This window comes from Triturus cristatus, chromosome 3_2 (assembly GCF_964204655.1).
Source record: "Triturus cristatus chromosome 3_2, aTriCri1.1, whole genome shotgun sequence".
Classification (NCBI taxonomy): domain Eukaryota; kingdom Metazoa; phylum Chordata; class Amphibia; order Caudata; family Salamandridae; genus Triturus; species Triturus cristatus.
Window position 1 is genome coordinate 160,615,504 of NC_140584.1, and position 14,836 is coordinate 160,630,339.

Genomic DNA, 14,836 nt, shown 5'->3' on the forward strand with positions numbered 1-14,836 from the left:
TTCTCCTACTCAGAAGCTTTTATTTTGACCAGTTTCAGACATTAAAATGACTCTAAACACACTTATTTTAGTTCCAAAAGTGATAAATCACATGCAAAGTTATTTACAGTCAAATAATGTAACATTAAAAAATTACCATTTCTGACCATCTGGAGAAAGTTCGATAGGTCACGGGTCATCGTTTTTCATCAGAAAATTGATTTTTGGACTGTAGAAAAATGTATTCAAAATGTCATTTGCATTGTGCCTCATCTTGAATGACAACTTTTTAAAGCCTCAATGTGACCAAAATTGCCATTTTTACAGACTTTTCCTCCTACTCAGAATCTTCTATTTCAACCAATTTCAGGCATTAAAATGACTCTAAACACACTTATTTTGTTCCAGAAGTGATAATTGACATGCAATAGTCATTTGCAGTACAAAAATTAAACATTAAAAAACTACCATTTCTGACCATCTTGAGAAAGTTCGACAGGTCACAGATCCTCATTTTTCATCAGAAAATCGAGTTTTTGGACTGTAGAAAAATTGATTCAAAATGTCATTTGGTTTGTGCCTCATGTTAAATACCTACTTTTTAAAGCCTCAATCTGACCAAAATTGCCATTTTTACAGACTTTTTCTCTTACCCAGAAGCTTCTATTTCGACCAATTTCAGACATTAAAATGACTAAACACACATATTTTAGTTCTAAAAGTGATAATTCACATGCAAAGTCATTTACAGTCCAAAAATTAAACATTCAAAAATTTCCATTTCTGACCATCTGGAGAAAGTTCGACAGGTCACGGGTCATCGTTTTTCATCAGAAAATCGATTTTTGGACTGTAGAAAAATTGATTCAAAATGTCATTTGGATTGTGCCTCATGTTGAATAACTACTTTTTAAAGCCTCAATGTGACCAAAATTTTCATTTTTACAGACTTTTTCTCCTACTCAGAAGCTTCCATTTCGACCAATTTCAGACATTAAAATGCCTCTAAACACACCTATTTTAGTTCCAAAAGTGATAATTCACATGCAATAGTCACATACAGTCAAAAATTAAACATTAAAAAATTACCATTTCTGACCATCTGGGGAAAGTTTGACAGGTCACGGATCATCGTTTTTCATCAGAATTTGTTTTTTGGACTGTAGAAAAATTGATTCAAAATGTTATTGGGATTGTGCCTCATGTTAAATAACTACTTTTTAAAGCCTCAATGTGACCAAAATTGCCATTTTTACAGACTTTTCCTCCTACTCAGAAGCTTCTATTTCAATCAATTTCAGGCATTAAAATGACTCTAAACACACTTATTTTGTTACAAAAGTGATAATTCACATGAAATAGTCATTTACAGTCCAAAAATTAAACATTAAAAAATTTCCATTTCTGACCATCTGGGGAAAGTTCCACTGGTCACAAGTCATCGTTTTTCATCAGAAAATTGATTTTTGGACCGTAGAAAAATTGATTCAAAATGTTATTTGGATTGTGCCTCATGTTGAATAACTTCTTTTTTACGTCTCAATGTGACCAAAATTGCCATATTTACAGCCATTTTCTTCTAATTAGAAGCTTCTGTTTCGACCAATTTCAGGCATTAAAATGACTCTAAATATACTTATTTTATTTTCAAGAGTTCTAATTCACATGCAATAGTCATTTACAGTCCAAAAATTAAACATTAACAAATTACCATTTCTGACCATCTGTAGAAAGTTCGACAGGTCAAGGGTCATTGTTTTTCATCAGAAAATTGATTTTTGGACTGTAAAAAAACGTATTCAAAATGTCATTTGGATTATGCCTCATGTTGAATGACTACTTTTTAAAGCCTCAGAATGACCAAAATTGCCATTTTTACAGACTTTTCCTCCTACTCAGAAGCTTCTATTTCAACAAATTTCAGGCATTAAAATGACTCTAAACACACTTATTTTGTTCCAAAAGTGATAATTCACATGAAATAGTCATTTACAGTCCAAAAATTAAACATTAAAAAATTTCCATTTCTGACCATCTGGAGAAAGTTCGACAGGTCACGGGTCATCGTTTTTCATTAGAAAATCAATTGTTTGGACTGTAGAAAAATGTATTCAAAATGTCATTTGGATTGTGCCTCATGTTAAATAACTACTTTTCAAAGCCTCAATGTGACCAAAATTGCCATTTTTACAGACTTTTCCTCCTACACAGAAGCTTCTATTTTAACCAATTTCAGGCAATAAAATGACTCTAAACACACTTATTTTGTTCCAAAAGTGATAATTCACATGCAATAGTCATTTGCAGTACAAAAATTAAACATTAAAAAACTACCATTTCTGACCATCTGGAGAAAGTTCGACAGGTCACGGATCCTCGTTTTTCATCAGAAAATAGATTTTTGGACTGTAGAAAAATGTATTCAAAATGTCATTTTCATTGTGCCTCATGTTGAATGACTACTTTTTAAAGCCTCAATGTGACCAAAATTGTCATTTTTACAGACATTTTCTCCTACTCAGAAGCTTCAATTTCGACCAATTTCAGGCATTAGAATGACTCTAAACACACTTATTTTGTTCCAGAAGTGATAATTCACATGCAATAGTCATTTACAGTCCAAAAATTAAACATCTGGAGAAATTTCGACAGGTCACGGGTCATCGTTTTTCATTAGAAAATCAATGTTTTGGACTGTTGAAAAATGTATTCAAAATGTCATTTGGATTGTGCCTCATGTTAAATAACTACTTTTCAAAGCCTCAATGTGACCAAAATTGACATTTTTACAGACTTTTCCTCCTACTCAGAAGCTTCTATTTCAACCAATTTCAGGCATTAAAATGACTCTAAACACACTTATTTTGTTCCAAAAGTGATAATTCACATGAAATAGTCATTTACAGTCCAAAAATTAAACATTAAAAAATGTCCATTTCTGATTATCTGGAGAAAGTTCGACAGATCACGGGTCATCGTTTTTCATCAGAAATTGTTTTTTTGGACTGTAGAAAAATTGATTCAAAATGTTATTGGGATTGTGCCTCATGTTGAATAACTACTTTTTAAAGCCTCAATGTGACCAAAATTGTCATTTTTACAGATATTTTATCCTACTCAGAAGCTTCAATTTCGACCAATTTCAGGCATTAAAATGACTCTAAACACACTTATTTTAGTTCCAAACGTGATAATTCACATGCAAAGTCATTTACAGTCAAAAAATGTAACATTAAAAAATTACCATTTCTGACCATCTGGGGAAAGTTCATCGTTTTTCATCAGAAAATTGATTTTTGGACTGTAGAAAAATTGATTCAAAATGTAATTTGGATTGTGCCTCATGTTGAATAACTACTTTTTGAAGCCTCAATGTGACCAAAATTGCCATTTTTACAGACTTTTCCGCCTACTCAGAAGCTTCTCTTTCAACCAATTTCAGGCATTAAAATGACTCTAAACACACTTATTTTGTTACAAAAGTGATAATTCACATGAAATAGTCATTTACAGTCCAAAAATTAAACATTAAAAAACTACTATTTCTGACCATCTGGAGAAAGTTCGACAGGTCACGGATCCTCGTTTTTCATCAGAAAATTGATTTTTGGACTGTAGAAAAATTGATTAAAAATGTCATTTGGATTGTGCCTCATGTTAAATAACTACTTTTTAAAGCCTCAATGTGACCAAAATTGCCATTTTTACAGACTTTTCCTCCTACTCAGAAGCTTCTATTTCAACCAATTTCAGGCATTAAAATGACTCTAAACACACTTATTTTGTTACAAAAGTGATAATTCACATGAAATAGTCATTTACAGTCCAAAAATTAAACATTAAAAAATTTCCATTTCTGACCATCTGGAGAAAGTTCGACAGATCACGGGTCATCGTTTTTCATCAGTAATCTTTTTTTGGACAGTAGAAAAATTGATTCAAAATGTTATTGGGATTGTGCCTCATGTTGAATAACTACCTTTTTAAGGCCTCAATGTGACCAAAATTGTCATTTTTACAGCCTTTTTCTTCTAATCAGAAGCTTATATTTTGACCAATTTCAGGCATTAAAATGACTCTAAATACACTTATTTTAGTTCCAAGAGTTCTAATTCACATGCAATAGTCATTTACAGTCAAAAAATTAAACATTAAAAAATTACCATTTCTGACCATGTGGAGAAAGTTCGACAGGTCACGGGTCATTGTTTTTCATCGGAAAAATTGATTTTTGGACTGCAGAAAAATGTATTCAAAATATCATTTGGATTCTGCCTCATGTTGAATAACTACTTTCTAAAGCCTCAATATGACCAAAATTGCCATTTTTACCGACTTTTTCTCCTACTCAGAAGCTTTTATTTTGACCAGTTTCAGACATTAAAATGACTCTAAACACACTTATTTTAGTTCTAAAAGTGATAAATCACATGCAAAGTTATTTACAGTCAAAAAATGTAACATTAAAAAACTTACCATTTCTGACCATCTGGAGAAAGTTCGATAGGTCACGGGTCATCGTTTTTCATCAGAAAATTCATTTTTGGACTGTAGAAAAATGTATTCAAAATGTCATTTGCATTGTGCCTCATATTGAATGACTACTTTTTAAAGCCTCAATGTGACCAAAATTGCCATTTTTACAGACTTTTCCTCCTACTCAGAATCTTCTATTTCAACCAATTTCAGGCATTAAAATGACTCTAAACACACTTATTTTGTTCCAGAAGTGATAATTCACATGCAATAGTCATTTGCAGTACAAAAATTAAACATTAAAAAACTACCATTTCTGACCATCTGGAGAAAGTTCGACAGGTCACAGATCCTCGTTTTTCATCAGAAAATCGATTTTTGGACTTTAGAAAAACTGATTCAAAATGTCATTTGGATTGTGCCTCATGTTAAATAACTACTTTTTAAAGCCTCAATGTGACCAAAATTGCAATTTTTACAGACTTTTTCTCTTACTCAGAAGCTTCTATTTCGACCAATTTCAGACATTAAAATGACTCTAAACACACCTATTTTAGTTCCAAAAGTGATAATTCACATGCAATAGTCATATACAGTCAAAAAATTAAACATTAACAAATTACCATTTCTGACCATCTGGAGAAAGTTCGACAGGTCACGGATCATCGTTTTTCATCAGAAAATAGATTTTGGGACTGTAGAAAAATTCATTCACAGTGTCATTTGGATTGTGCCTCATGTTAAATACCTTCTTTTTTAAGTCTCAATGTGACCAAAATTGCCATATTTACAGCCATTTTCTTCTAATCAGAAGCTTCTATTTCGACCAATTTCAGGCATTAAAATGACTCTAAATATACTTATTTTAGTTTCAAGAGTTCTAATTCACATGCAATAGTCATTTACAGTCCAAAAATTAAACATTAACAAATTACCATTTCTGACCATCTGGAGAAAGTTCATCGTTTTTCATCAGAAAATTGATTTTTGGACTGTAGAAAAATGTATTCAAAATGTCATTTGGATTATGCCTCATGTTAAATGACTACTTTTTAAAGCCTCAATATGACCAAAATTGCCATTTTTACAGACTTTTCCTCCTACTCAGAGCTTCTATTTCAACAAATTTCAGGCATTAAAATGACTCTAAACACACTTATTTTGTTCCAAAAGTGATAATTTACATGAAATAGTCATTTACAGTCCAAAAATTAAACATTAAAAAATTTCCAATTCTGACCATCTGGAGAAAGTTCGACAGGTCACGGGTCATCGTTTTTCATTAGAAAATCAATTATTTGGACTGTACAAAAATGTATTCAAAATGTCATTTGGATTGTGCCTCATGTTAAATAACTACTTTTCAAAGCCTCAATGTGACCAAAATTTTCATTTTTACAGACTTTTTCTCCTACTCAGAAGCTTCCATTTCGACCAATTTCAGACATTAAAATGCCTCTAAACACACTTATTTTAGTTCCAAAAGTGATAATTCACATGCAAAGTCATTTACAGTCAAAAAATGTAACATTAAAAAATTACCATTTCTGACCATCTGGAGAAAGTTCATCGTTTTTCATCAGAAAATTGATTTTTGGACTGTAGAAAAATTGATTCAAAATGTTATTGGGATTGTGCCTCATGTTGAATAACCACTTTTTAAAGCCTCAATGTGACCAAAATTGTCATTTTTACAGACATTTTCTCCTACTCAGAAGCTTCAATTTCGACCAATTTCAGGCATTAAAATGACTCTAAACACACTTATTTTAGTTCCAAAAGTGATAATTCACATGCAAAGTCATTTACAGTCAAAAAATGTAACATTAAAAAATTACCATTTCTGACCATCTGGAGAAAGTTCATTGTTTTTCATCAGAAAATTGATTTTTGGACTGTAGAAAAATTGATTCAAAATGTAATTTGGATTGTGCCTCATGTTGAATAACTACTTTTTAAAGCCTCAATGTGACCAAAATTGACATTTTTACAGACTTTGCCTCCTACTCAGAAGCTTCTATTTCAACCAATTTCAGGCATTAAAATGACTCTAAACACACTTATTTTGTTCCAGGAGTGATAATTCACATGCAATAGTCATTTACAGTCCAAAAATTAAACATTAAAAAACTACCATTTCTGACCATCTGGAGAAAGTTCGACAGGTCACGGTTCCTCGTTTTTCATCAGAAAATTGATTTTTGGACTGTAGAAAAATTGATTCAAAATGTCATTTGGATTGTGCCTCATGTTAAATAACTACTTTTTAAAGCCTCAATGTGACCAAAATTGCCATTTTTACAGACTTTTCCTCCTACTCAGAAGCTTCTATTTCAACCAATTTCAGGCATTAAAATGACTCTAAACACACTTATTTTGTTACAAAAGTGATAATTCACATGAAATAGTCATTTACAGTCCAAAAATTAAACATTAAAAAACTACCATTTCTGACCATCTGGAGAAAGTTCGACAGGTCACGGATCCTCGTTTTTCATCTGAAAATTGATTTTTGGACTGTAGAAAAATGTATTCAAAATGTCATTTGGATTGTGCCTCATGTTAAATAACTACTTTTTAAAGCCTCAATGTGACCAAAATTGCCATTTTTACAGACTTTTCCTCCTACTCAGAAGCTTCTATTTCAACCAATTTCAGGCATTAAAATGACTCTAAACACACTTATTTTGTTACAAAAGTGATAATTCACATGAAATAGTCATTTACAGTCCAAAAATTAAACATTAAAAAATTTCCATTTCTGACCATCAGAAGAAAGTTCGACAGGTCACAAGTCATCGTTTTTCATCAGAAAATTGATTTTCGGACCGAAGGAAAATTGATTCAAAATGTAATTTTATTGTACCTCATGTTGAATAACTTCTTTTTAAAGCCTCAATGTGACCAAAATTGCCATATTTACAGCATTTTTCTTCTAATCAGAAGCTTATATTTTGACCAGTTTCAGACATTAAAATGACTTTAAACACGCCTATTTTAGTTCCAAAAGTGATAATTCACATGCAATAGTCATATACAGTCAAAAAATTAAACATTGAAAAATTACCATTTCTGACCATCTGGAGAAAGTTCGACAGGTCATAGATCATCGTTTTTCATCAGAAAATAGATTTTTGGACTGTAGAAAAATTGATTAACAGTGTCATTTGGATTGTTCCTCATGTTAAATACCTTCTTTTTTAAGTCTCAATGTGACCAAAATTGCCATATTTACAGCCATTTTCTTCTAATCAGAAGCTTCTGTTTCGACCAATTTCAGGCATTAAAATGACTCTAAATATACTTATTTTAGTTTCAAGAGTTCTAATTCACATGCAATAGTCATATACAGTCAAAAAATTAAACATTAAAAAATTACCATTTCTGACCATCTGTAGAAAGTTCGACAGGTCAAGGGTCATTGTTTTTCATCAGAAAATTGATTTTTGGACTGTAAAAAAACGTATTCAAAATGTCATTTGGATTATGCCTCATGTTAAATAACTACTTTTTTAAGTCTCAATGTGACCAAAATTGCCATATTTACAGCCATTTTCTTCTAATCAGAAGCTTCTATTTCGACCAATTTCAGGCATTAAAATGACTCTAAATATACTTATTTTAGTTTCAAGAGTTCTAATTCACATGCAATAGTCATTTACAGTCCAAAAATTAAACATTCAAAAATTTCCATTTCTGACCATCTGGAGAAAGTTCGACAGGTCACGGATCCTCGTTTTTCATCAGAAAATTGATTTTTGGACTGTAGAAAAATTGATTCAAAATGTCATTTGGATTGTGCCTCATGTTAAATAACTACTTTTTAAAGCCTCAATGGGACCACAATTGCCATTTTTACAGACTTTTCCTCCCACTCAGAAGCTTCTATTTCAACCAATTTCAGGCATTAAAATGACTCTAAACACACTTATTTTGTTACAAAAGTGATAATTCACATGAAATAGTCATTTACAGTCCAAAAAGAAAACATTAAAAAATTTCCATTTCTGACCATCTGGAGAAAGTTCGACAGATCACGGGTCATCGTTTTTCATTAGAAATTTTTTTGGGGACTGTAGAAAAATTGATTCAAAATGTTATTGGGATTGTGCCTCATGTTGAATAACTACTTTTTAAGGCCTCAATATGACCAAAATTGTCATTTTTACAGACATTTTTTCCTACTCAGAAGCTTCAATTCGACCAATTTCAGGCATTAAAATGACTCTAAACACACTTATTTTAGTTCCAAAAGTGATAATTCACATGAAATAGTCATTTACAGTCCAAAAATTAAACATTAAAAAATTTTCATTTCTGACCATCTGGGGAAAGTTCGACAGGTCACAAGTCATCGTTTTTCATCAGAAAATTGATTTTTGGACCGTAGAAAAATTGATTCAAAATGTCATTTGGATTGTGCCTCATGTTGAATAACTTCTTTTTAAAGCCTCAATGTGACCAAAATTGCCATATTTACAGCCTTTTTCTTCTAATCAGAAGCTTATATTTTGACCAATTTCAGGCATTAAAATGACTCTAAATACACTTATTTTAGTTCCAAGAGTTCTAATTCACATGCAATAGTCATTTACAGTCAAAAAATTAAAAATTAAAAAATTACCATTTCTGACCATGTGGAGAAAGTTCGACAGGTCATGGGTCATTGTTTTTCATCGGAAAAATTGATTTTTGGACTGCAGAAAAATGTATTCAAAATATCATTTGGATTCTGCCTCATGTTGAATAACTACTTTCTAAAGCCTCAATATGACCAAAATTGCCATTTTTACAGACTTTTCCTCCTACTCAGAAGCTTCTATTTCAACCAATTTCAGGCATTAAAATGACTCTAAACACACCTATTTTGTTACAAAAGTGATAATTCACATGAAATAGTCATTTACAGTCAAAAAAATTAAACATTAAAAAACTACCATTTCTGACCATCTGGAGAAAGTTCGACAGGTCCTCGTTTTTCATCTGAAAATTGATTTTTGGACTGTAGAAAAATTGATTCAAAATGTCATTTGGATTGTGCCTCACGTTAAATAACTACTTTTTAAAGCCTCAATGTGACCAAAATTGCCATTTTTACAGACTTTTCCTCCTACTCAGAAGCTTCTATTTCAACCAATTTCAGGCATTAAAATGACTCTAAACACACTTATTTTGTTACAAAAGTGATAATTCACATGAAATAGTCATTTACAGTCCAAAAATTAAACATTAAAAAATTTCCATTTCTGACCATCGGAAGAAAGTTCGACAGGTCACAAGTCATCGTTTTTCATCAGAAAATTGATTTTCGGACCGTAGGAAAATTGATTCAAAATGTAATTTTATTGTGCCTCATGTTGAATAACTTCTTTTTAAAGCCTCAATGTGACCAAAATTGCCATATTTACAGCATTTTTCTTCTAATCAGAAGCTTATATTTTGACCAGTTTCAGACATTAAAATGACTTTAAACACGCCTATTTTAGTTCCAAAAGTGATAATTCACATGCAATAGTCATATACAGTCAAAAAATTAAACATTGAAAAATTACCATTTCTGACCATCTGGAGAAAGTTCGACAGGTCATGGATCATCGTTTTTCATCAGAAAATAGATTTTTGGACTGTAGAAAAATTGATTAACAGTGTCATTTGGATTGTTCCTCATGTTAAATACCTTCTTTTTTAAGTCTCAATGTGACCAAAATTGCCATATTTACAGCCATTTTCTTCTAATCAGAAGCTTCTGTTTCGACCAATTTCAGGCATTAAAATGACTCTAAATATACTTATTTTAGTTTCAAGAGTTCTAATTCACATGCAATAGTCATATACAGTCAAAAAATTAAACATTAAAAAATTACCATTTCTGACCATCTGGAGAAAGTTCGACAGGTCACGGATCCTCGTTTTTCATCAGAAAATTGATTTTTGGACTGTAGAAAAATTGATTCAAAATGTCATTTGGATTGTGCCTCATGTTAAATAACTACTTTTTAAAGCCTCAATGTGACCACAATTGCCATTTTTACAGACTTTTCCTCCTACTCAGAAGCTTCAATTTCGACCAATTTCAGGCATTAAAATGACTCTAAACACACTTATTTTAGTTCCAAAAGTGATAATTCACATGAAATAGTCATTTACAGTCCAAAAATTAAACATTAAAAAATTTCCATTTCTGACCATCTGGGGAAAGTTCGACAGGTCACAAGTCATCGTTTTTCATCAGAAAATTGATTTTTGGACCTTAGAAAAATTGATTCAAAATTTCATTTGCATTGTGCCTCATGTTGAATAACTTCTTTTTAAAGCCTCAATGTGACCAAAATTGCCATATTTACAGCCTTTTTCTTCTAATCAGAAGCTTATATTTTGACCAATTTCAGGCATTAAAATGACTCTGAATACACTTATTTTAGTTCCAAGAGTTCTAATTCACATGCAATAGTCATTTACAGTCAAAAAATTAAACATTAAAAAATTACCATTTCTGACCATGTGGAGAAAGTTCGACAGGTCATGGGTCATTGTTTTTCACCGGAAAAATTGATTTTTGGACTGCAGAAAAATGTATTCAAACTATCATTTGGATTCTGCCTCATGTTGAATAACTACTTTCTAAAGCCTTAATATGACCAAAATTGCCATTTTTACAGACTTTTCCTCCTACTCAGAAGCTTCTATTTCAACCAATTTCAGGCATTAAAATGACTCTAAACACACTTATTTTGTTCCAGAAGTAATAATTCACATGCAAAGTTATTTACAGTCAAAAAATGTAACATTAAAAAATTACCATTTCTAACCATCTGGAGAAAGTTCGATAGGTCACGGGTCATCGTTTTTCATCAGAAAATTGATTTTTGGACTGTAGAAAAATGTATTCAAAATGTCATTTGCATTGTGCCTCATCTTGAATGACTACTTTTTAAAGCCTCAATGTGACCAAAATTGCCATTTTTACAGACTTTTCCTCCTACTCAGAATCTTCTATTTCAACCAATTTCAGGCATTAAAATGACTCTAAACACACTTATTTTGTTCCAGAAGTGATAATTCACATGAAATAGTCATTTGCAGTACAAAAATTAAACATTAAAAAACTACCATTTCTGACCATCTTGAGAAAGTTCGACAGGTCACAGATCCTCGTTTTTCATCAGAAAATCGAGTTTTTGGACTGTAGAAAAATTGATTCAAAATGTCATTTGGATTGTGCCTCATGTTAAATAACTACTTTTTAAAGCCTCAATGTGACCAAAATTGCCATTTTTACAGACTTTTTCTCTTACCCAGAAGCTTCTATTTCGACCAATTTCAGACATTAAAATGACTCTAAACACACCTATTTTAGTTCTAAATGTGATAATTCACATGCAAAGTCATTTACAGTCCAAAAATTAAACATTCAAAAATTTCCATTTCTGACCATCTGGAGAAAGTTCCACAGGTCACGGGTCATCGTTTTTCATCAGAAAATCGATTTTTGGACTGTAGAAAAATTGATTCAAAATGTCATTTGGATTGTGCCTCATGTTGAATAACTACTTTTTAAAGCCTCAATGTGACCAAAATTTTCATTTTTACAGACTTTTTCTCCTACTCAGAAGCTTCCATTTCGACCAATTTCAGACATTAAAATGCCTCTAAACACACCTATTTTAGTTCCAAAAGTGATAATTAACATGCAATAGTCATATACAGTCAAAAAATTAAACATTAAAAAATTACCATTTCTGACCATCTGGAGAAAGTTCGACAGGTCACGGATCATCGCTTTTCATCAGAAAATAGATTTTTGGACTGTAGAAAAATTGATTCACAGTGTCATTTCGATTGTGCCTCATGTCAAATAACTTCTTTTTTAAGTCTCAATGTGACCAAAATTGCCATATTTACAGCCATTTTCTTCTAATCAGAAGCTTCTATTTCGACCAATTTCGGCATTAAAATGACTCTAAATATACTTATTTTAGTTTCAAGAGTTCTAATTCACATGCAATAGTCATTTACAGTCCAAAAATTAAACATTAACAAATTACCATTTCTGACCATCTGTAGAAAGTTCGACAGGTCAAGGGTCATTGTTTTTCATCAGAAAATTGATTTTTGGACTGTAGAAAAATGTATTCAAAATGTCATTTGGATTATGCCTCATGTTGAATAACTACTTTCTAAAGCCTCAATATGACCAAAATTGCCATTTTTACAGACTTTTTCTCCTACACAGAAGCTTTTATTTTGACCAGTTTCAGACATTAAAATGACTCTAAACACACTTATTTTAGTTCCAAAAGTGATAAATCACATGCAAAGTTATTTACAGTCAAAAAATGTAACATTAAAAAATTACCATTTCTGACCATCTGGAGAAAGTTCGATAGGTCACGGGTCATCGTTTTTCATCAGAAAATTGATTTTTGGACTGTAGAAAAATGTATTCAAAATGTCATTTGCATTGTGCCTCATCTTGAATGACTTCTTTTTAAAGCCTCAATGTGACCAAAATTGCCATTTTTACAGATTTTTCCTCCTACTCAGAATCTTCTATTTCAACCAATTTCAGGCATTAAAATGACTCTAAACACACTTATTTTGTTCCAAAAGTGATAATTCACATGAAATAGTCATACACAGTCAAAAAATTAAACATTAAAAAACTACCATTTCTGACCATCTTGAGAAAGTTCGACAGGTCACAGATCCTCGTTTTTGATCAGAAAATCGAGTTTTTAGACTGTAGAAAAATTGATTCAAAATGTCATTTGGATTGTGCCTCATGTTAAATAACTACTTTTTAAAGCCTCAATGTGACCAAAATTGCCATTTTTACAGACTTTTTCTCTTACCCAGAAGCTTCTATTTCGACCAATTTCAGACATTAAAATGACTCTAAACACACTTATTTTAGTTCTAAATGTGATAATTCACATGCAAAGTCATTTACAGTCCAAAAATTAAACATTCAAAAATTTCCATTTCTGACCATCTGGAGAAAGTTCGACAGGTCACGGGTCATCGTTTTTCATCAGAAAATCGATTTTTGGACTGTAGAAAAATTGATTCAAAATGTCATTTGGATTGTGCCTCATGTTGAATAACTACTTTTTAAAGCCTCAATGTGACCAAAATTTTCATTTTTACAGACTTTTTCTCCTACTCAGAAGCTTCCATTTCGACCAATTTCAGACATTAAAATGCCTCTAAACACACCTATTTTAGTTCCAAAAGTGATAATTAACATGCAATAGTCATATACAGTCAAAAAATTAAACATTAAAAAATTACCATTTCTGACCATCTGAAGAAAGTTCGACAGGTCACGGATCATCGCTTTTCATCAGAAAATAGATTTTTGGACTGTAGAAAAATTGATTCACAGTGTCATTTCGATTGTGCCTCATGTCAAATAACTTCTTTTTTAAGTCTCAATGTGACCAAAATTGCCATATTTACAGCCATTTTCTTCTAATCAGAAGCTTCTATTTCGACCAATTTCGGCATTAAAATGACTCTAAATATACTTATTTTAGTTTCAAGAGTTCTAATTCACATGCAATAGTCATTTACAGTCCAAAAATTAAACATTAACAAATTACCATTTCTGACCATCTGTAGAAAGTTCGACAGGTCAAGGGTCATTGTTTTTCATCAGAAAATTGATTTTTGGACTGTAGAAAAATGTATTCAAAATGTCATTTGGATTATGCCTCATGTTGAATAACTGCTTTCTAAAGCCTCAATATGACCAAAATTGCCATTTTTACAGACTTTTTCTCCTACTCAGAAGCTTTTATTTTGACCAGTTTCAGACATTAAAATGACTCTAAACACACTTATTATAGTTCCAAAAGTGATAAATTACATGTAAAGTTATTTACAGTCAAAAAATGTAACATTAAAAAATTACCATTTCTGATCATCTGGAGAAAGTTCGATAGGTCACGGGTCATCGTTTTTCATCAGAAAATTGATTTTTGGACTGTAGAAAAATGTATTCAAAATGTCATTTGCATTGTGCCTCATCTTGAATGACTACTTTTTAAAGCCTCAATGTGACCAAAATTGCCATTTTTACAGACTTTTCCTCCTACTCAGAATCTTCTATTTCAACCAATTTCAGGCATTAAAATGACTCTAAACACACTTATTTTGTTCCAAAAGTGATAATTCACATGAAATAGTCATACACAGTCAAAAAATTAAACATTAAAAAACTACCATTTCTGACCATCTTGAGAAAGTTCGACAGGTCACAGATCCTCGTTTTTCATCAGAAAATCGAGTTTTTGGACTGTAGAAAAATTGATTCAAAATGTCATTTGGATTGTGCCTCATGTTAAATAACTACTTTTTAAAGCCTCAATGTGACCAAAAT